General features: G+C 45.3%; 1 protein-coding gene across 1 annotated transcript in view; it reads right to left on the reverse strand.

Annotated features, from left to right (window-relative positions):
* CYFIP1 (cytoplasmic FMR1 interacting protein 1) overlaps positions 1-17,888 on the reverse strand; it is a 56,084-nt gene extending 38,196 nt beyond the window's left edge. Inside the window, 1 exon segment of the mRNA XM_036277952.1 lies at positions 17,785-17,888. The gene's annotated coding sequence lies outside the window, so the exon portion shown is untranslated.
* Positions 17,889-23,139: the final 5,251 nt, after the last annotated feature.

The following is a 23,139-nucleotide window of genomic DNA, read 5'->3' on the forward strand; positions in this document are numbered from 1 at the left end:
AAAGAGTGACTCATGAGCAAGGAAAAGCAATAGTACTCGGCTGCCTCCATTGGTCATCTCGGGGTTCAGCTCCTAGGGGGTCAGGTGCTCTGTGCAGGGCCCCCGGTTTCCTCTGTGATCCACCACTTGTGCCTCCGGCCTGTGGGGCTGGCGTCCGGTGAGTGCCCAGGACAGTTGGCCTTGGAGGAAGCCAGACACTCCGCTGCTTCAGGTGCAGCATTTTGCTGAGGGTTCAGCAGATGCCCAGGAGGCGTTGTCATGAGACCCAGAGGAAAAGGGTGTCAGCCTGGGGGGCCAGCAGAGGGGTAGCTTGGTACGGAAAACTGGGGGTGTTTTTAGTTCATTGTGTGTTGTCATACAGTGAGAGTTTGGGTGAGGATTAGGGTTACTGAACACGGTTTTATTTATGCTTTGCTTCCTATTATAGAGGAAATGAAGATATTTGGGACTATTAGCAAACATGTCTTTTGAACATTAAATTTACCAATGTAAAGAATACAGGGGTAGCCCTGGCCATTTTGGCTCAGAGGTTGGAGCATCAGCCTGCAGACTGAAGGGTCACAGGTTTGAATCCTGGTCAAGGGCACTTACCTGGGTGGCAGCTTGATCCTGACTGGGGTTTGTGCAGGAGGCAACCAATCGATGTGTCTCACATCTACGTTTCTCTCTCCCTCCCTTCCATTCTATTTAAAAATCAATAGGAAAATATCCTTGGGAGAGGATTAAAAAGTAATAAAATTCACAATTCCTCATGAAGGGATCAGAATTCTGCCACCCTGAGGAATACTGATTTTAAGCTCTTTATCAGGGAACGAGACCCAGAAAGAACCTTTCACCCCTCCCTCCATTACCTGCCCAATGACATGCTCTTCTCTGGGCTACCTCGTGTACATCTTAGGAATGGCACCTACCTACCAAGCATCTGCTCATATCCTTTTGCAGGGATTTCTTGAAGGCCCCCGGGCACCTTATTATCAGCCCAGCTCACAATGTGTTGAATACTCATGTTTTCTTCCCATCTTTTTTTTTTTTTAATCCTCACCCGAGGACATTTTTCTATATTTTGTTCAGATAGAGTGAGAGGGAGAGAGAGAGAGAGAAACATCGACGTGAAAGCGACACATCGAGTGGCTGCCACCCACACGACCCAACCAGGGCTGGGGACAAACTGCAACCAAGGTACGTGCCCCTAGCGGGAACTGAACCTGGGTCTCTCCAGACCGCAGGCTGACGCTCTAACCGCTGAGCCAAACCGGCCAGGGCTCTTCCCATCTTTGAACCCTCTCCTACACATGGGGTCTCTGCCTCTCACGGATGTGAGGCTCCCATACGTACGTATGTCTTAAATCTGGTTATTCTGTGGCTTATCTGTGTCACATCTACTTGATCATTAGACCAGAAAAGAACCTTGAGATTAGAAGGAAGTGTATTTTTCCCCCATTTAAGCAAGAAACCAGATATTTAATAGAAGGTAAATATTGGGAGTCCATATACACCACCTTTTCCTGAAATAAGATTTTAAAGGTAGGAATAAAGAGGAACAAACTTTTGTGTTTGGAATGTTGTTTTAAACTGATTGCTAATGTCTGAAAACTGAGGAAGAACCTATGATTCTCATCTCAGTTTCTTGTAAGATATTTAGTTAAAAAAAAACAAAAACTGGTTTCAGTAGAAAACTTGAGCATAATCCCCGTAGCTGTAAACACTGACTCAAGCAGGTGCTGGTGGACTCCCTGATCTTACTGCCACCCCGTCCCACGGGCTGCAGGTCAGCTCACAAAACAACCCAGCATCTGTTCTGCACTTTTTCTAAATTTTCTGCGTATCACCCACTTCACTCTACAATCTAACACCCCGTTTCTCCATTTTGTAGAATGTCCTATATATTCAATATTATCATTGTCTTTTTCTTCATTTGTATGTGGATTCTTTTTGCACGTATTAAATGTTGAATATTTCCTTTTAATCTGACTATATTATTGATTACTGGCCCAGCCAGCAGAACTTACAGGGTATGAGGGAAAGAGTTAATTCTTCTATTCCTCACAGTTTGACGAGCCGGCCATGTAGAATTATGGCTGGGACACCAACTTCTGGGAACTGCTGCAGCTGAGAGAGCACGGACATCTGCTGGCAGAGGTGACTATTCTTCATGCTCACTCTCCACTGATCTGGTTCAAGACTGCAGGATTCTGTTGCATTGAGGAGGGCTGTGAGTTCTTTTCCTTGTTTCTACATTTCCATTGGTATGGGGAAAATACTTGTAAAGGTAGGGACTGGGATTAAAGAGTCATGAGTTGTGTTTCTTGAACCATTTCCTCTGTGTCTATGTCTTTGGTGTCATTTGTCATAGACGGAAACACCGTCAGGGCAGAACCCAGGCTTCTCGAACCCAGGCTGTTCGAGCCGGCCTCACTGGCTGTGCTATTCATTGGTTCTCTTCAGGCCAGACCCTTCTGGGGGTCTCCTACAGAACACCGAACGAGGCTTTTCTTTCCATCTCTTTGTGTATCCCATGAGCCAGGTGTTGTGACCAACAGAAATATCCTGTCTGGTCTTTAACATTGGAAGGTATACTTATGGGGCTCACCTGGTGGCCCACACTGCAGGGGCATCTTTTTCCAGCCATGCCAGCTCTCAGAGTTTGCCATAAGACCCAGGCCATAAGGGGACTTTGTGCTCTCCACCTTCCTTCCCTTTTAATGCCAGAACAAGGAATTCCCATTGCGCCTGCCCAGTCTCCATGGGACAGGCAAAGAGCTTTCTGTTGTACGGGGCTCGGAGAGACCTGGAGGCCCATTTTAAATCCTGATTCCAGCTCAGCAGCTAATGGGCAGGGGGTTCCTGCAGAAAACGGGCAAGGAGAGACCTGATGTGATTCCGTTACCTAGGTCTAGCCAGCCTGTCGGAGGTAGAGGACGGGGTGCCTGGGGTGAGGGGCAAAGTGAGCCTTGGAGGTGACTGCTCCACCCAGCTACAGCAAGTGCTTCAGGATCACCGGGGATGCCCGGGTAAGGGACGCACTTCAGCCGCTGGAGTTCTGTGAGCGCTTTCTCCAGGCTGTTTGCAAGTAAGCAGCTCCTCAGGACCAGTTTCTAGGGGACAGTCCTCCAGGTTCTGGTGGGATGACATTCTGCAAGCACCTACTATGGACAGGACTTGGAAGTGCACTACTTCTGAATAGACAAATTGGTGGAACAGCATAGGTTTAGTCATAGACCCCAATCCATAGGTAAATGATGTATAATATCTTCTTAGATAAGTTGAAAAATAGGCATTATATAACCAGTGGTGCTGGGAGATGGGGCGAGCAGCAGATCATAGATAAAAGTCTAGCATCAGGGTCCTTTCTTGAGTTAAGAGATGGGCCCAGGTTGGAGGCAAGGGGCGAAGTCGGGATTCGAGGCTAGAGGTGAGGCCAGAAGCCAGGCAAGTGGCCTTGTGAACAGAAGGTGATGTGCCCTGGAATCAGGGTGCCTGAACATGAGCTGAGGGCACCTGAGGGGAGCAGAGGTGCAGACATGAGGAGAGAAAGGTGGTCTGACCTGAGACTTGATGGGTTTCTAATATGAAGAGTGGCTGGCAGACTTGAGGTGAGTGGCAGCCTGGGACCAGTGGACCGGGCCCTGATGCATGAGGTGAGCAGTGAGGAGCCTTGATGTGAGAGGTGAGGGACCAGCCACAGGTGAGGTGTGGGGCAGGAGCCAGAATGAGCAGCTGAGGCCACAAGCGATGCCAGCGATGGGGCAGCAATGAGGCGAGCGCATCACGTGGGACCCCTTTTCCTGAGCACCTCTGGAGAGGACTCTGGATTCGGGAGTGCATTACTTAGTCTTTGGGGTGCAACCTCCGAGCTTTTCAGGAGGCAGCGCTGAGGCCTAAGCCTAGGTCTCTCAGTAATAAATGCTGTAAAAATGGGGTATTTTGCAAGTGAAAAAACAAATAACCTGGGAGGTTTAGAAAGATATTTTATTTCCCTCTGATTGACAAGAAACCAATCATTATGTTTTCCTCTAGTACCTTTTGGTCCAAAATGCAAAAGAAAAAAAAATTTCTTTGCTGTTGTAGATTAAACAATAACAAAAATAAAATAAAAATTAATTCAAAATTCTACCCCAAGAGTTAAAAACTGCTGTGGCTTTAAGTATGTGCCCTTCCAGACATCTCTATGTTCACCACCTCTTTTCTTCCACTTTTGTGGATATAACTTACTAGTCAAAGTTTTGGCATGAAGTATTTTTGTCATCATTCAGTTCAAATTATTTTCTGTCTCGAATTGTGATTTCTTTTCTTTTTGGGTTATTTAGAAATGTATTTCATAACTTTCAAATATGAGAAGTCCCTAATTTCTAGATTAACTGCAATGACAACAAGAAACATACTGTATATGATTTCAATCCTCTGAAGTTTGTTGAAATTTGTTTTGCAATACAACATAGTGGCTTAAAAAGTGTTTGAAGTGTGATCCTCTGCTGCCATCTCGTGTGTGTTGGGAATAACACCTTAGCGTAGGTCAGCAGGAAAAGGGGTTGCTATAGTGGATTATATATAAATGCTTAATGAAATGTTATTCAGGAGAGTATTACATAACTTTTTGTTTATTTATTAAAATTTTTTTCTTTATTGATTTTAGAGAGAGAGGAAGGGAGAGGGAGAGACAGACTGAAACATCCATGAGAGAGAACATTGATTGGCCGCCTCCTGCATGCTCCCCCCCGGGGGATCGAGCCCACAACCTGGGCATGAGCCCTGTCCAGGAATCAAACCCGGACGTCTTGGTGCAGGGTCGACGCTCAACCACTGAGCCACACCAGCTGGGCTTTCATAACTTATAGATATTAAGACTTTCTGGTTAACCTTTGTAACTCAATTACAGATTAACTGCTATTAGAAGAAGAAACCGTCTTTATAGAATTTAAATCCTTTGACGTTCACTGTGTGCAACTTGCTTTATAGTACAATATGGTCAGTTAAAAAAATATTCCAAGTGTGCTCTCTGCTGCCATCTCGTGTGCACTGGGAATAACAGCTCAGTGCCTCAGGGAAAGTTTTAGGGCACAGTGGGTTATCTGAATGTTGAATCCAATTTGCTGCTCGTGTTTTTGAAGTCTTTTAGGTTCTTACTGTATTTTTGTGGGAATACATTGGTTTTGAAAGAGGTATGCTTTGTCTCTGAATGAGAGAGGTGTGTTAAATTAAAAAAATACTTTTCCTTTATTGATTTTAGAGAGACAGGATGTGAGAGGGAAAGAGAAATATTGATGAGAGAGAACATCGATTGTCCGCCTCCTGCATGCCCCCCACTGGGGATTGGGCCCACAACCTGGGCATGTGCCCTGACTGGGAATCAAACTGGGACGTCTTGGTGCATGGGTCGATGCCCAACCACTGAGCTACACTGGCAGGACTAATTTTTAATGATTACAAATTTGTCTATTTTTCCTTGTAGCTTTTTTATATACTTTGACTTTGTTATAAAGTGCTTATGAATTTGGATCTTCCTGGTAAATTGAACTTATATGAAGTGTTCTTCTTTATTTCTAATAATGCCTTTTGCCTTCAAGTCTACTGTATTACTATATAATTTTTATGTGTTTTATGTTTGCATTATATATCTTTTCCCATTCTTTCACTTTCTTTGTCTTTGTATACTTAGGTTTTAGGTAGCTCTCAGTGATTTATATTAGTTATGAGTGGCTATTAATTTCAGTGGATGGTATGATGTTGGGGTTCTTTATTTTTTCCACTCAGTTGTTCCAATGATATTTATTGTATAATACACATTTTCCCACTGATCTAAAGAGACATTTTGCTTATATAAAATTTTCATATGAATTTGAGTCTGTTACTGGACTTTTTACTCTGTTCCATTAATTAATCTATTAATACAGCATTACCCAAGTCTTCAAATTATTATATTTTTATAACAATACATTTTTATATGTGACTGGGGCGATTTTTATTCATCACTTTGCTTTTTCAGAATTTTCTTTTACATTTTTCATTTTAACATGTGAACTTAAACGAGCTTGTTTTAGTCTTAAAAATCTTGCCTATATTTTAATCTAGATCATCTTAAACTTCTATAGTCAACTTTGGGAACTCAATATCATTGCTGTTTTGCATCCAAGAACATGATGTTATTTTCACTTTGTTCAAGTGTCTGTTATTGGGTAGCGTTCTAAAATTTAACTCATACACGTTGTGCACATTCTTGCTAGGATTATTCCTAGGCATCTTATGTATTTTGTCGCTATGGTGTCTTTTCTTTAGTTATGTATTAAACTCACTGTTTGTAAAGGATATATATTTATGCATATCATCTCTCCCTCATTTTACTAAATCCTATTATTTTAATAATTTTAAAGTTAATTCTCATGAGTTATGGAGGTAAATAAGCTATCATGCAATAGTAAAATCAGTTTAGCTATATAAAAAATGCAAACATAGTTAAAACATGAAAGAAAATATGAAGAAATGTGGTAATTTGAGGTGTTAGAAAAATTATTTTTGTTAGTTATAAGTTCATCAATGATTAAACAAAATTGTAACAGGATTCTTAGCATTTCAAATGAATTGGCCAGGACCCATGGCATTCTAGACATCAGAACTGTTTTGAAAGCAAAATTGTGCCCCCTGTAGTGATCTGAGGAACTCTCAATATGGTACCTGTCCACATTTTCAAAGAGGAAAATTTTAGGTGGTGAATTTTGGAATCTAAAAGAGTAAGGTTGTTGTTGTTGTTGTTGTTGTTTGGCAAACTTATAGAACAGTTTTTAAAAAGTCATTTAAGAGCAAGGACAAAAACAGCAGTGACCTTTGGACACCTACACACTTTCTCACAGTGGTTCAGTCTCCTAAGGTGTCCTCCTCTCGTCCTCCTGAGCTTTTCCTGGCGCCCTCTCAGCCGGAACACTTCCTCGATGTCTGTGAGATGCTGGCTGGCGTATGCTGCTCTCTAGTTCTCGGCTTCCGTGGCGCTTGGGGTTTCCCTGATCATGTATTCTTCTGCCACAGCATTCTCTTCTATTCCTTCACACTCAGCGGACTCAGAGCTGATGTGACAGGACTCCATACAATCTCGGGTAAGACATCTCCCAACACTCAGAGAATCCAGAGCTGAAGGGACAGGACCCTCTGTGCCCTCAGACTGGCACCTCACCCACTCAGATGCCCACTGCAAGCAAAGGCTCTTCTCTGCGCCCTCTCATGGACATCATGGGAATAGCAACTAATGACCAAGCCTCTGCTGTGGATCACTTTGCAGGGACCCAGTGAATCTCAGGATCATCTGACCTCATCGCAAGCTCAGGGCACCTTACATACCCATAGTGGTAGGCCTCACTGGGCATGTGGCAGGACCCCTGACCCTCTCTGACGGGACTTATCCCCAAACAAACATGACCCGGAACTGATTTGACAGGACTGCCATCTCCCAGGAAGGGAGCGATTTCTCCACTCACTCCCAGGACACAGAGCTGATATGACCTGGCACCCCAGCTTCACAGGGAGAGACTGTGGGACAGAACACCTACACTCAGTCCTCTGGGACACACACTGCGTGTACAGGACCTGAGGGGACGTGACACAGCTCCTTACTCTCTCAGCTGGGACTCTTCACAGTCAGACCCTGAGCTGCTGTCCCAGGACACACACGTCTCTGTGAGACCCCTCCCTACAGTCAAAGGACCCAGAGCTGACGGGACAGGTTTCCCCATTTTCTCTGCATCAGACTTCTCCTGTCTGCCAGACTCACACCTGACATGATGTGCCCCCTTACTGTCTGTAGTCGGACCCCTCCCCACAGTCACAGGCAGAGGGGATATGTCAAAACACCCCACGTTCGCAGGGAGAGACCTTCATCACTTTTCACAGGACCCAGTGCGGTAGGGACAGGACCACCCGCCTCTCCCCTGTGGTCCTCTCCACTCTCACAGGAAGGAGACCTGATGTCCCAGGACTGCCATACTCTCAGGTGGGATTCCTCCCTTGGGCTCATAAGACCCAGAGCTGACGTGACCCAACCCCTTATTCTGTCCCGTGAGGACCCAGCGGTCATGTTACAGACTTTAGGCTCACACTTCTCCCAGCACTCGGATGACCCGGGGATGTTGTAACAGAAACCTGTACAATTATCTCTTAGAACGGAGCCCCTTTTTGCACTCTAAGGTACAGTGCAATCTAGTCTGCATCTCTGGAATAATCTCTATGGTAAGGCCTCAGGGAAAAAAAAAAATTATTTTTTTCCCTCCCATCTAGTGTAGACATTAGAAGTAGCAACTATTATACATGAACGTCCAAGGCACCTTACACCTTCCCCAGCTAACAATGTGTTTACTCTCAGTGATAGGACCCAGGCCCGATGTGACCAAACTTACTGCTCTCTCAGGGAAAGACCTCTACCTTCACTCACGACCCCAAATCTCCCAAATAAACTTTTTCTCCAACTTACAGGTCATGTAGCTGATGCATCAGGACACCCTACTTTTATAAGCTAAGACCCTTCCTAACACTCCCATTAGCAAGGTCTGTACTGACAGGACACCACATTTTCTCACTGGTCATCATCTCAGGGCTCAGACCTGATGTCACTGGGTCTGCAACCCTCCCAGGTTGGACACCTCCCCACAAACCCACAAACCCACAACTCCCAGAGAAAATCATGTCAGAAGACCACGTACTCTCAGGTCGATCCACATTCTACATTAAATGGACCCGGCTGATGGTAAAGGATCCCCCTCTTTCAGGAGGGAACCAGTCCCCACACTCAAGAGGACTCAGAGCTGATATGACAGGACTCCATACAATCTCAGGCAAGGCATCTCCCAACACTCAGAGAATCCAAAGCTGTTGTGACAGGACCCTCTCTGCTCTCAGACTGGCACCTCACTCTTCTCTGCTGCCCTCTCGTGAACATCATGGGGATAGCAATTATTTACCAAGCCTGTGCTGTCAATCATTTTGCAAGGATCCTTTGAAAAGCTGGGAAGGCAGCTTATAGCATCACTGTTGCAGAATGTTTTATAGATCCTTGTTTATATATTATTTCCTTTTTTTAAATTTTAATTTTCAAAACATTTTCTTTTCTTTATTAATTTTAGAGAGAGAAGAAGGGAAAGGGAGAGGGAGAGAGAGAGAAATATCAATGAGAGAGAACATCTATTGGCCACCTCCTGCACTGAGAATTTGGCCCACAACCTGGGCATATGCCCTGATCAGATACTGAACCGGCGACCTCTTGGTGCATGGGTCAATGCTCAACCACTGAGCCACACCGGTCTGGCAATTTTATTGATTTGTTTTAGAGAGAGAGAGAAACATTGATATGAGAGAGAAACATGAATGGGCTGCCTCCTGCACACCCCCTACTGGGGATCAGACCACAACCCAGGCATGTTCGCCGACTGGGATTCCAACCGGGACCTCTCAGTCCATGGGACCAAGCTCAATCCACTGACCGACACTGGCTGGGCTACACTGTATTTCTGATCGTCTTCTGCTTGTTGGGTTTCTTTCATGTAAGTGAGGCTCCCAAAACATAAGTGTGTCTTAGATTAGGTTATATTTTTTCTAATCTCTGTCATATCTCCAGCTAAAGTTTCTTGAGGTTAGAGGGAGGTGTGTTTCCTTCCCACATAAGCAAGTAATGAGATATTTAATAGTAGGTAAAATTTGGGAGAACATATACATCACAATACCCAGTAATAAGATTTAACATTTTAACTAAAGTAGCTTACTCTCAACAGAATGATCACGTAAATGAAAAATGGAACAGTGTGCTAATTTCACTTGTGGACGTAAACATTTTTTTTACGTTTCAAAGGTGGAATAAAGAAGACCAAAGTTCCACCTGTGGCATGTTGATTTTAGGCTGACTGTTAACAAAATAAAACTAAGAACCTGTGACTGTTTCCCATTTCTTCCTAAGAGATTTAGTTGGAAAAGCCTGGTTTAGGAAGAGAACTTGAGCATAATTACCTTAGGTTTAGACATTAAGGCTGTAAGCAGGCGTTTGTCGATCTTCTTACTTATGCCCGGTATGCTCTAGTTTTGGGTATTGCCCAACATAAATTAATATGCCACACATGCTGCACTTTTCCTGAATTACCAGCCTGTCACCCATTTCGTCTCTACAATCTAAGACTGTGTTCTCTTATTTTCCAAAATGTCCTATATTCCCCAATTACCTCGTCTTTGGTGTTGATTTGCTGTGAGTTTCCCTATATTCTATTAATCTGATTATGTTCATTTGATTATTAGCCCAGTTGTTAGAATTGACAAGGTATGAGGGAAAAAATTACTTCTTTCCAAAAAACCCCTCATAGCCTGGCTAGTGTGGCTCAGTGGTTGAGCATCGACCTTGCACGAAGAGGTCGCCGGATCGATTCCTGGTCAGGGCACATGCCCGGGTTGTGGGGTTGTGGGCCAGATCCCCAGTGGGGGGCATGCAGGAGGCGGCCAATCAATGTTCTCTCTCATTGATGTTTCTATCTCTCCCTCTCCTTTCCCCTCTCTAAAATTAATAAAGAAAAAATATATTTTAAAAAAATCCCTCACTGTTTTGAAGAGCTGACAGTGTGAAATTACTGTCTGGGACATTGCTAACTTCCGAAAGTGCTAAGCTGAGAGATCGGACACGTGCTGGCAAAGGTAAGCCTCACTTTTGTTCACATCGTTAGCCATTTTCATCTATTGCTGCAGGGTTTGATAGAAGTTTGAAGTTCTGCAAGTAACTTTTATCTCTACTGCATCTGTGTTGACATGGAAAGTATTGGTGAAGCTACTTTCTTGGTCTAGAGAGAAAGGGGTTTTCTTATTGATTCGTGGGTTGTTTACAACAGGAGGATCAGTTCTGCTCAAGTGTCTGGCATCTGGCACCTTGGCTGCAGGGTCTGGCTCCCACTTTTGATTGTGGCTGTGGCACCTTGGTTATGGTTCTGCGTTCTGTGGTTTTGGGTTCAGTCTGTATTTGGCCGTGTGTCTGGGGCTTTGGGCCTCCTTGGGTGTGATTTGCATCATGAGTTGGTGTGTGGGTCGATTTGCAGCTACCAGTTCAGACTGTGGTGTGTGGAGCACAATGCTGAGACTCTGCTGTCGGCCCCTGGCATCTGGTTTCCAGCTTTTGCACTGCACCGCCTGCTTGGGTCTAGGGAACATCCTCGAGTTTGCGGCCCAAAGCCAGGGGTCCAGGTCCCGGAGTCCAGGCTTTGTGTCCGGAAACCTGATTTTAGCTTTGGCCTCTGGTGTCTGTCAGCTGTTACTGTGTTGAATTCAGCACTCATAGGAGTCCCCAAGTTCATAGAGTTGAGGCACTTTATTACAAACGGAGGAAAATTCCTTGGTTGGTGGGATGGGAAATGTGAGGCTCCAGACAAGGCCTCGTCACTTACAGGCAGCTGACACATCGCGAGACCTCATCCCCCTAGCCTGGGCATTTGGGAGCAAGTGGGCTACACATTCCAGGCCTTGCTGGGCAGACTGCCTCGCTTCAAGTCCCTTTTCCAGTACAAGCCCCTTTCCTGTGACAGTTTTTTTGTTTGTTGACCCTTACCCAAGGATATTGGATAGTTTATCCATTGATTCTTTTTTGAGAGAGCAGAATGGAGGCAGGAAGGGAGGGAGGGACAGAGAGATAAACATCGATGTAAGACAGACACCTCCGGGTTGGGAATGGAAACTGCAACCCAGGTACGTGCCCTTGACTGGAATAGAATACGCGACCCTTCAGTCCACCGGCCGACACTCTAACCCCTGAGCCAAACCAGCCAGGGCTCTGTGGACGTTTTTAGATGAAACTGACCAGAGAAGGTCCCTGATCACGTATATGCTCATTTTGATGCATCAGTACATCGAAGGACACACCTGAAACATAGATGAAACATTTTACTGAGATCCTCCCCTGAAATTCCCGCTTTATGAAAACACCTAAAGAACCCAGTGCTTGTTCTCCCTTGAGCAGGCCTGCACACCCGTGCCTTTCCCTAGTTTCTCCCCGCAGGCATGTGTATCTTTGCTTTCTTTCCCCTAAGCTCTATGGGCCCAGTGGGACTTGCAGCCAGGGGAGCTACGGGCAGCGGGGCTCGCCCTGGGCTAACCCCTGCACCTGTCTCCAAGGGCCCGCCTTCTGCCTAACTTTTCATTGAACCAAAAAGCAGTTCCACTGGGCTCCTGTTGCTATGATTTTGCCTCTTCTGCTTTAAGCCCTTCCTTCGTGTCACTGTCCCCAGCTTTAATGAACATACTCTCACAACCACCTGGACTCCTGACAAAGTGAAGAAGGCACACATTCCAGACCATGCTGGGGCAGAGCTGCCTCAGGCCGGCCCCTTTCCCAGGAGAAGTCTACACAGACCGAAAGTTAAGCATATAGTATGTGCAATCCCTAGAGCAACCGCTAAAAACAAAACAAAATATATACAAAGCAATCTAACTCATATGATCATACAAAATAAATGGAATGCTGAAAGTACCCCAACACCCTAAGAGAAGGCAGGAAAAGCACAGCAATGAGACACACAGTATCCTCTTGCTGCCATGTGAGGCACAATGAGAAGTTGGTGTCTGCAACCCAGAAACGGGCTCTCGGATTCTGTCCCACCAAGAAATTCTCAGACACTGGCTGACTGTCCTACAATTTAACTCAATTGTGACACCATCTACCTGTAGATAGCATCAGATCCCACAGGTTAAGGGCTCAGTCCCTAAAGACCTCTCCCACCCCCACTTCAGGGACCAGTTACAAGTTCCAGGTCACCTGTGTTCTTGACTGACAAGCCGTAAATCAAAGGTTCCCCTGACCCCCTACTTAGGTTCGATTAATTTGCTAGAGAGGCTCAGAGAACTTTAGGAACATTTAACAAGAGATTACAGTTTATATAAGGATATAACTCAGGGACAGCCAATGGAAGAGACACACAGAGCATTGGGGAGGACAGTGAGCAGGCATGAGTGACGCATGCTGCTCAGATGTCACTGTTCTCATCAACCCAGAAGCTCTCCCAACAAGCCTGTCCTTGGGTTTTATGGAGGCTTACTCAGGTATGACTGATTGGCCCAGCACAGCCCTGCGAGCTTAGAGACGCGCTGAGAAACGTCGCTAGGAGGCTCTGCTGTGCACGCACCAGAGTGCGGAGCCACTGCACACCTTGAGGGCAGGCGGCAGCAGTGTGTTGACACCCGAGTCCCCACAAGCACATCAGTGATGCAATGTGCTGCTGCATCCCAATGACACGAGGTGATGGGACTCTTTCAGCTCATGACAATTTTATGGGACCACTGTAGTACTTGGGGTCCACAGTTGACTAAAATGTTATGTGGCGTGTGACTGTATATGACAACTACAAGAAGCACACTTCAAATATAACGACACAGACGGGTTGAAAGTAAAGGGTAAAAGATGAACCATGCAAGTCAAAAGGAAGCTGGGGCGGCTCTGTGAGCAGCTAACTTCAGAGCAAGGATGTTACCAGGGACCATCGCAGGACAGCAGGACCTTCACCAGGAACCATGCTGAATATGGATACAGCTAACAAGAGAGCTTCAGCCCACAGCAAGCAGACAGAGACAGAAAGGAGAAGGAAACCCAGAGACAGAAAGGAGCAGGAGACTGCAACAATTCTCAGTCACTGATGGTGAATCAGCAGGAGCCAGGAACTGAACACAACGGGACCACATGGACCTACTGGCATTTACAGAACACTCCTCCTGCCAACAGCAGATCTGTTAGGCATGTTTCTAACTTAAAATGTAGCAGATCTTGTCCAAAATACCTGGTATTTTTGAAAAAAGGAAGGCAGCCTTTTTTCTTTCATTACCAACTTCCTTCTATCATCACAACTTCCTGTTCTACACACTCAACAAAGAGGCCCAGGTCAGCTGGACCACTGCTCTGCTGAGCCAGCGTGGGGAGGCCCGGTGGTGTTCATTCAGGGCACTTCAAAGCAGATGCTCAAGGAACTCGTGAGAAGTTCAAGAAACTCAGTGGAAACTACAACAGCATGAAACAATACTCCAAAAGTTCATATGGAACCAAAAAGGACCCTGAATAGCCACAGTAATCTTGAAAAAGAAAAACAAAGTTGGAAGGATCATAATTCTGGATATCAGGTTATACTACAAAGCCATTGTAATCAAAACAGCCTGGTACTGGCACACGGACAGGCATGTAGATCAATGGAACAAAACAGAGAACCCAGAAATCAATCCAAGACATTATACACAATTAATATTTGACAAAGGAGGTACGAGCACACTGTGGAGTAAAGACAGTCTCTCCAATAAATGGTGTTGGGAAAATTGGACAGGTACATGCCAAAAAATGAAGCTAGACCACCAACTTACACCATATGCAAGAATAAACTCAAAATGGATAAAACACGTAAATGTAAGTCATGAAACCATAAAAATCCTAAAAGAAAATGTAGACAGCAAAATCTCAGACATCACATGTAGCAGAATTTTCACCGATACATCACCTAGGGCAAGAGAAACACAGGAAAAAATTAATAAATGGGGCTATAGCAAAAGAAACCAGCATCAAAATAAAAAAAGGAACCTACTGTATGGAAGAATGTATTAGCCAATGATACTTTGGATAAGGGGTTAATTTTCAAAATATATTAAGTACCCATACAACTCAACAAAAGGAAGACAAACAATCCAATTTGAAAATGGGCAGAGGGCCTGGCTGGTGTGGCTCAGTGGTTGAGCACTGACCCATACACCAAGAGGTCCCTGGTTCCATTCCTGGTCAGGGCACATGCCCAGGTTGTGGAACCAATCCCTAGTGGGGGGCATGAGGGAGGCAGCCCATCGATGTTTCTCTCTCTCTCTCTCTCTCAAAAAAAAAAATCAATAAAAAAAATTATAAAAAATAAAAATGGGCAGAGGCCCTGGGATGGTTGGCTTAGAGGTTAGAGCGGTTGGCCCATGGAGGGAAAGGTTTTGGGTTTGATTCCTGGTCAAGGGCACATACCTGGGTTGCAGGTTCAGTCTCCAGCCCCAGTCGGGGTCCTATGGGAGGCAACCAATCATTGTGCCTTTCACATCAATGTTTCTCTCTCCCTCCCTCCTTTCCTTCCACTCTGTCTTAAAAAACCAATGGAAAAATATCCTTGACTAACAAAAAAAGGAAAAAAAAAGGGCAGAGGACCTGAATAGACACTTCCCCAAAGAGGACATACAAATGGCCACGAAATGCTCAACTGTCACTTATCATCAGAAAGATGCAAATTAAAACAACTATGAGGTATCACCTCATACCTGTCAGAATGGCCGCCATCAACAAATCATCAAAGAACAAGTGCTGGCAAGAGAGTGGAGAAAAGGGGACTCTAGTACACTGCTGGTGGAAATGCAGACTGGTGCAGCCACTATGGGAACTATGGTGTTTCCTCAAAAAGTTAAAAATGGAACTGCCATTTGACCCAGTGGTCACACTTCTATGAATATATCCTAAGAAGCCTGGAACACCCATCAGTAAGCATATATGCACCCCTATGTTCATAGTAGCACTATTTACAAAAGCCAAGATCTGGAAAGAGCCCAAGGTTTTCTAAATTCCAAACTAGCTTCAGGGAATGGTTTGTTACAAAAGGCTAGTGAAAAATCAAAGACAAAGTGCAGCCCAAGTGTCCATCAGTAGATGAGTGGATAAAAAAGCTGTGGTACATGTACACAATGAAATATTATGCAGCAGTAAGAAAGAAAGATCTCTTACCCTTTGAGAGATGACATGGAGGGACCTGGAAAGTATTATGCCGAGCAAAATAAGCCAGTCAAGGAAAGACAAGTGTCACATGATCTCACTTATTTGTGGAATATAATGAACAAAATAAGCTGACGAACAAAATAGATACAGAGAAAGGGAAGTAGGGAACGGACTGACAAACCTCAGAGGGAAGGGGGAAGGAGTGGGAAGAGATAAACCAGAGAAATTATATGCATATATGCACAACCAATGGGCACAGAAAACACTATGGTGAAGGCATCAGGGAGGGGGACAGGATGGGGGGGACAATGGGAGGAAAAAGAAGGGACATCTGTAATACTTTAAACAATAAAGAGTTTTAAAAAAGTAATTAGACAATGAGTCATAACTCAACAGCCTCAAAAACGAAAAAAACCATCAACGAAACGGAACAAACCTACTGAAAAAGAGATAATTCACCAATGATACATCCAACAAGGGCACAGAAAAACAAAACTGTGTATGCACAGAGACAGAATGAAGTACTGAGGGAATTTTGCTTTTCCTATAAGTAGTCCTGTGCTGTTTACATTTTTTTTAATGAGCTGGAGTTCCGAAGTTTTTCTCTTGACTTAAAAATATTATTTGAATCTTTCCGGTTTTATCTAGAAGTACACTTTCTGATTCTTTATGTCTGTACCACTCAGAGGCAAAATGGAGTATGGATGAGTCCTAAATACATTATGCTAAGTGAACTAAGCCAGACCCAAGACCATAGAGGACATTCTGGAAAAAGTAAACAGTGGTTGTCAGGAGTTATAAATGGGGGAAGGGACGCCAAAGGGACAGCAGGAAGGGATTTTAGGGGCAGTGGAGCTGTTCTGCATCCTGATTGTTGGGCCAGTCACAAGACTATGCATTTGTCAAAATTCACTGAACTGTACACCAAAAAGTGACTTCTACTGTATGTCAATTTAAAAATAAATTCAAATAAACACATACCAAAAAAATGGGGAGGTGGGTTCTTTGAGCGATCTATCAGCACACAAACAGATGCATGAGCACAGGAAATGTTTTCCACCACAATTCCCTGTTTGTCTCGGGGCAGAGCTGACGCTCCGGGTGGGAAAAGGGGGTGGAAGAGGGAGGTGTGGAAATGAACAGCACCATCTTCCCACTGTTCTGCAGAGACCTGATTTGAAATGCGATTCTTTCTTTGGGTTCCGTGCCTGCACGTCTGCTTTTCACCCGGAAGCCACTAATGGCCTGCAGGCACAGGGACCACACCTGAGGGCCCTGCACCTGGCCGGGCACACGGTCCCGCAGCGCCACAGGAACCTGGACAGGGCTGTTGCTTCTCGCTGGTGACAAGTAGCCAAGAACAGCGATCTGAGCTACAGTCCCGGTATCACTGCGGCTCCAATCACGGATCGGTCAAGGAGTCACGTTAGAAAACGGGGAAGGCTCACCACCGGGCTCGCGAAGCTGCGGCAAGACCCTGTCCGGGGCCCTGGGACGCTGTCCTACTGGAAGGAAATGCTGCTAAGTGTGGGTTGCCCCCAGACGCGCGGATCCTCCGCTTCAGCGTGGAACCAGCCACCGCAGTCAGTGCCGTTTGGACAACGCGGGGGAGGAGGCCAGGGCCCGGACGCGCACAAACGTACCCACCGCCCGTTCCCCAATCGCTCGCCACTCCTCACACCCGAACTCCGCAGGTCTGTGCGGGCGGCACGCACCCCAATCACCGCGCCCAACAAAGCCCAGGTCACCCCGCCCCGGAACCCGCAGCACGGTTTCGCTGGGCCGGACTCTCCCTCTGCCTTCGGAGAGCGGCTAATCGCACGACCTCAGTGCAAGCGGTCTGCTCCTTACTCTCCAACAATAACCGCGTCGCGCGGTGTCCCCCTCCCCGCCGAGGCTCTGCCGCGTGGGCCGCGGGATCCAGGGCGGGCGTGCGGGTGGGTTCCGGAGGCCGTGCGGCGGGGGAGGCCGCGCCGCCGGAGACCAAGTCCTAGCCGCTCGCGGGGCCCTGGTCCCGGTTCCGAGGGCGACCCGGAGCCCGCGGGGCCGCGGGGCGGGGCGGCAGCGGCCCTTACCTGGGTCCGCGGCGGCGGCTCGGGGGTCCCTTGTGGGCAATGGGAGTTTCCTGCTGGATCGAGTCACTCGGGCGGGCCGGGAATGCGCCAGGAAACGCCCGGCCTCCGCCCCTTCCTCCCGGGGCGGGGGCTCTCCCGGTTCGGCCTCTTCCTCCCGGCGCTCCTCCCTCCTGGCTCCGCGCCGCGCCCTCCGCCGCTGGCCTGGAAGGGATGCGAGTGGCGCGGCCGCGCTCCGCTCCGGCTGCGGCAGGTGCTCCCGGGACAGGTGCTCCAGGGCTCTCTGCGCGGGACCGTGGGCGTCTGCACCGTGTCCTGGGGCTCCACCGGGTCAGGGCGGTGCGTGGGATGAGCTGCAGAGACGCGTGTGGGACCCTGAGAGTGCGCACACCTGAGCTCAGCGGCCAGCGCGTGGCCAGCGCCAGAGGGTCCCTAGGGCAAGTACTAGCCGCCAGAGCCCAAGAGGAGAAAGTGACTCCGACGGGTCTCTGCAGTGACCGCATGGGTACAAACCCATCTCCACTCTGAGCTGGGGCAAATGTGCCCAGGCTTGTAGGAATGGCTGAGAGAAGAAAGCCTGGCTTTGAACTAGACACAAAAAACTGAGAGAGGCCAATGGAGCGACACATCACGTGAAAACGCTGCGTGGAGGGAGCGTGTTCCAAGCATGCTCAGGGGAAAAATTTCCTCCAACTTCCCTCCCACTACGCCGTCACCTCCCCCCCTCCTGGTTCTAATGGAGAACAAAGGCTGGCTAGCCTTTGGGTAGTCTAACCGGGCCACTAGACTATGAAAACCACGAGAGGTTTGATTACAACCCGGGATGTCCTCTGGATGATGCACAATCACAACAGAGACCATTTATGTCAATTCAAAGAATATTTTACTATAAGCTCCCTGAGGTTCCTCCCACTTCTGCAGGACATGGGCTTTGAGTGACTAAGTTTCTGGTTCCCAGCCACACATTTTCGGTCAACAGATTACTGCTTCTTGCTGCCCAGGGCTCATTGTCAAAGTCACATTCCAAAGAACTGGTTTGTTTGTTTTGCATTGTAGATAAAGTGATAGCATACAAGTTCAAGGTATATTAAGATAATTTAAAAATATTGTAAGCCCTGTGAGACAGGTCAGTGAGCCAGGACAAGTGGACCAGGGAAACTGAGACAGAGCTGAACAGACAACAGATTTACAACAGATACAGGCCACCTCCCTGGAGATAACATCTAGGCCTCAGTTACATTTCAGCTTCAACCCAGAAAAGCAGTAAAACCAGGTGGTGACACCAGGACCAGCTGCAATGACTAAGGACCCCCTGCCCTGACGTTGACCAGTCATGAGGACCACAACCCTGAAGAAGCACACCTACAAAACTGATGAATGTTATATTGAAACCCTCCCCTAAGAGTCCCCCTGCAAGAGAGAAATAAAAGCCTCAAGACAAAGGACCCAGCAACAGTGCACCTGCACCACCTCCCTTTTCTTCCCCAACAGGCAGCATCTCCTAGACTCTAAGAGACCCCAGGAGGCTTGCAACTAGGGTAGCAATGGGCAGTGGCAGTTCCTCTCAGGTAAACCCCCTAGATCTGTCCAAACGCCCCCTTTTCTCTGACTTCTTAGTGAGCCAAAGTAGACTAGCCTAGGCTCATTTCCCCAGCCCTTTCTTGTTTCACTGTCCCCAGCTTTAATAAATGTCCCTTAAAATTCACCTGGACTTGTATTGTGAAACTTTTCCTGCACGAAGTCAAGAACCCACACACCAGCAGCTGGAACAGGTACCCTTTCCTGTAACACCTAGAGCAACTAATGAAAAAATAATAGGCATAGCTAAAAATCTGAGATAGGAAAGAAAATGGAAAGTTAAAATATACTCAATCCCAAGAATATAGCAAAGAATGAGCAAAAAGCACACAGGACAAACAGTAACAAAAAGCAAGCTGTAATTAGTGATTACATTAAATGTAAGTGGATTAAACACTCCAATTAAAAACAGAAATTGTCATATTGGCTAACAACAAAACCCAAATACACGCTATTTAAAAGAGACATGCTTTAAATGTAGGGGCACAAAGAGGTTGAAATTTAAAAGATAGAAAATAACCTATCATGCACATCCTAATCACAGAAACTTGGAGTGTCTATGTTAAGATCAAAGTAGACTTTAAGGAGTATTGCCAGAAGTAAAAAGGGACATTTCATAAAGATAAGAGGGTCAATTCATTAAGAAAAAATAATTGTTAGTGTTTATACACCAAACAAGTTTTAAAATACTTGGGGAAAATTAATAGAATCAGAAGTAACAGGCAAATACACATTCATCATTAGAGATTTTTAACATTCCTGTCTTAGTAATTGATAGGACAAGCAGACACAAAAATAAGGATACAGAAAAATTAAAAAAACAATTAACCTATTTGACCTAAATAATATCCTTATGAAACAATACAGAAAACATTGTATTTAATGAAAGATACTCAAAATCTTTTTTTTTTATCCTCACCCGAGGACATTTTTCCATTTTTTGTTCAGATAGAGTGGGTGGGAGAGAGAGGAAGAGAGAGAGATAGAGAGAAACATCAACGTGAAAGGGATACATTGAGTGGCTGCCACCCGCAGGATCAACCAGGGCCGGGGACAAACTGCAACTGAGGTACATGCCCTTGGCGGGAACCGAAACCGGGTCTCTCTGGACCACAGGCTGACGCACTAACTGCTGAGCCAAACCGGCCAGGGCTCAAAATCTTTATACTGAACTTTCAAGATATTACTGAGAAGAATTAAAGTTTTCAAATACATAACATTCACAAAATATACCATATGGAGGAAATAAAACAAGTCTTAATATATTGATTTCAAATGGTTAAAATCATGTAAAAACCTGTGGCCACCACGAAATTAAACTAAAAAGCAGTAACAAAAAGATAGCTTTTCAAATTCCCAAATATTAGAGAATTAAATAATATACTCAGAGCCCTGGCTGGTGTGACTCAGTTGGCACATCATCCTGTGCACCAAGGGTCTGGGGTGGGATTCATGGTCCGGGCACATGCCCAGGTTGCAGTTTGGTTCCCAGGTTGGAGCACCAGGGGAGCAGCAGATGGATGCTTCTCATATCAGTGCTCTCTCTTTCTCTCCTTTCCTCTCTCTCTCAAATCAATTTAAAACAACAGCAACAACAACAAAATATCCTTAGGTGAGGATTGAAGAAGAAAAAAAAACACCCTTCAGTTTAATATAATAATAATAATAATAATAATAATAGTAATACACTTACAAATATCCCTTTGATCAAAGAAGAAATTACAATGGAAATGTATTGAACTAAACAATAATGAAAAAATTAGCTCAGATGCAGCTAAATGAATGCTCAGAGGGAGAGTTTATATATGTAATGTATATGTTAGAAAACAAGAAAAGGTTTAAACTGTTATCTAAACTGCTACCTCAAAAAAGTTAGAAAAACAATAATTTCATTCAAGAAAAGCAGAACTGAAGAAATAATAAAGATAAGAACAGACATCAGTGAGCTAGAAAACAAATGGCCAAATAAGAAAATCCAAGAAATCTGGCTTTTAATCAAAGTATTGGAAATCTGAGTAGTCCTATTGGGAGAAGAAAAACAAGTGAATTTGTAATCTAAAACCTTCCGACAAAGAACTCTCAAGTTACATACTTCACTGGTGAATTCTATAAAATATTTGGAAGAAAAATGCCAATTTTACAAAGCCACAATAAGTAAAATAGTGTAGTCTTGGCATAAGGATGAGCAAATAGGTCAGTTGGACAAAATAATGAGAAATAAACCCTGATACAGGCTCAATGTTTGTGTCCCTCAAGAAATTTGTATGTTTGAAACCTAATGCCCAGTGTGTTGGTATTTGGTGGTGGGGCTCTGGGGAAGGATTGGGTCATGAGGATGGATCCCTCATGAATGGGATTAATGTTTTTAGAAGCAAGACCTCAGAGAGTTCCTGCATCCTTCCCGTTATTTATTTATTTATTTTTTTAATTCTCACCAGAGGACATTTTTTGTTTTGTTTTGTTTTGTTCAGATAGAGTGGGAGGGAGAGAGAGGAAGATAGAGAAAAAAAACATTGACATGAAGGGAACACATCGAGTGGTTGCCACCTGCACAACTCAAACAGGGCCAGGGACAAACTGCAACTGGGGTACATGCCCTTAATGGGAACCGAACCCTAGTCTCTCTGGGCCGCAGGCCGACGCTCTGACCGCTGAGCCAAACCGGCCAGGGTATCCTTCCCGTTATGTGAGGATACAGTTCTATGAAGCAGGAAGTGGGCTCTCACCTGACAAATGTCAGTGTCTTGATCTTGGGCTTCCCAGATCAAGGAGAAGGGAAAGTCTTTCAAAGGGGAAGGGAAAGTTTTTTGTTTTGTTTTTTAATCCTCATCTGAGGACACTTTTGCATTTTTCTTCAGATAGAGTTCTTCAGATAGAGTGGGAAGGAGAGAGAGGAAGAGAGAGAGAGAGAGAGAGAGAGAGAGAGAAACATCAATGTGAGAGAGACACATCAATTTGTTGCCACCCACACAACCCCAACTGGGGCTGGTGACAAACTGCAACCGAGGTACGTACCCCCCAGCAGGAACCGAACCCAGGACTCTCTGGTCCATGGGCTGATGCTCTGACCACTGAGCCAAACCGGCCAGGGCAGGAAAGTATTTTTTTAATGGTGCTAAATAACTGCATAACCGCCCTGGCTGGTTTGGCTCAGCGGTTAGAGCATTGTCCCCTGGACCAGAGAGACCCAGGTTTGGTTCCCGCTGGGGGCGCATACCTCGGTTGCAGTTTGTCCCCGGCTCTGTTTTCGTAGTGTGGGTGGCAGCCACTCAGTGTGTCCCTTTCACATCGATGTTTCTCTCTCTCTCTTCCTCCCACTCTATCTGAACAAAAAGTGGAAAACTGTCCTCCGGTGAGGATAAAAGAAATAAAATAAAATAACTGCATAACCATGTGGGAAAAAACTGAACCTTAATCCCCTTGTCCATACCATACACAAAAATTAACTCGGTATAGATCATAGACCTAAATATGAAAGCTAAAAATACAAAGCTTGTAGAAAAAAACCATAAAAAATAATTTTATAACTTTAGGATAGAAATATGCAAAGATTTCAAGGAGCAGAAAATGAACCAACCTCTTTGGTCAGTATCTTTAGAAAAAAGTGAGAAATTGATTGATCAAAATTTTAAAACTTCTCATAAAAAGAATTAAGAGAGTGAAATGACAAGACACATACTGGAAGACAATATTGCTATACATATAACTGACAAAGGGGTTGTATCAAGAATATTCAAAGAACACCTACAAATCAACAATGAAATTACACCCCCCCAAAAC

The sequence above is a fragment of the Molossus molossus genome, unplaced genomic scaffold, assembly GCF_014108415.1.
Source record: "Molossus molossus isolate mMolMol1 unplaced genomic scaffold, mMolMol1.p scaffold_m16_p_24, whole genome shotgun sequence".
NCBI classification, from domain to species: Eukaryota; Metazoa; Chordata; class Mammalia; order Chiroptera; family Molossidae; genus Molossus; species Molossus molossus.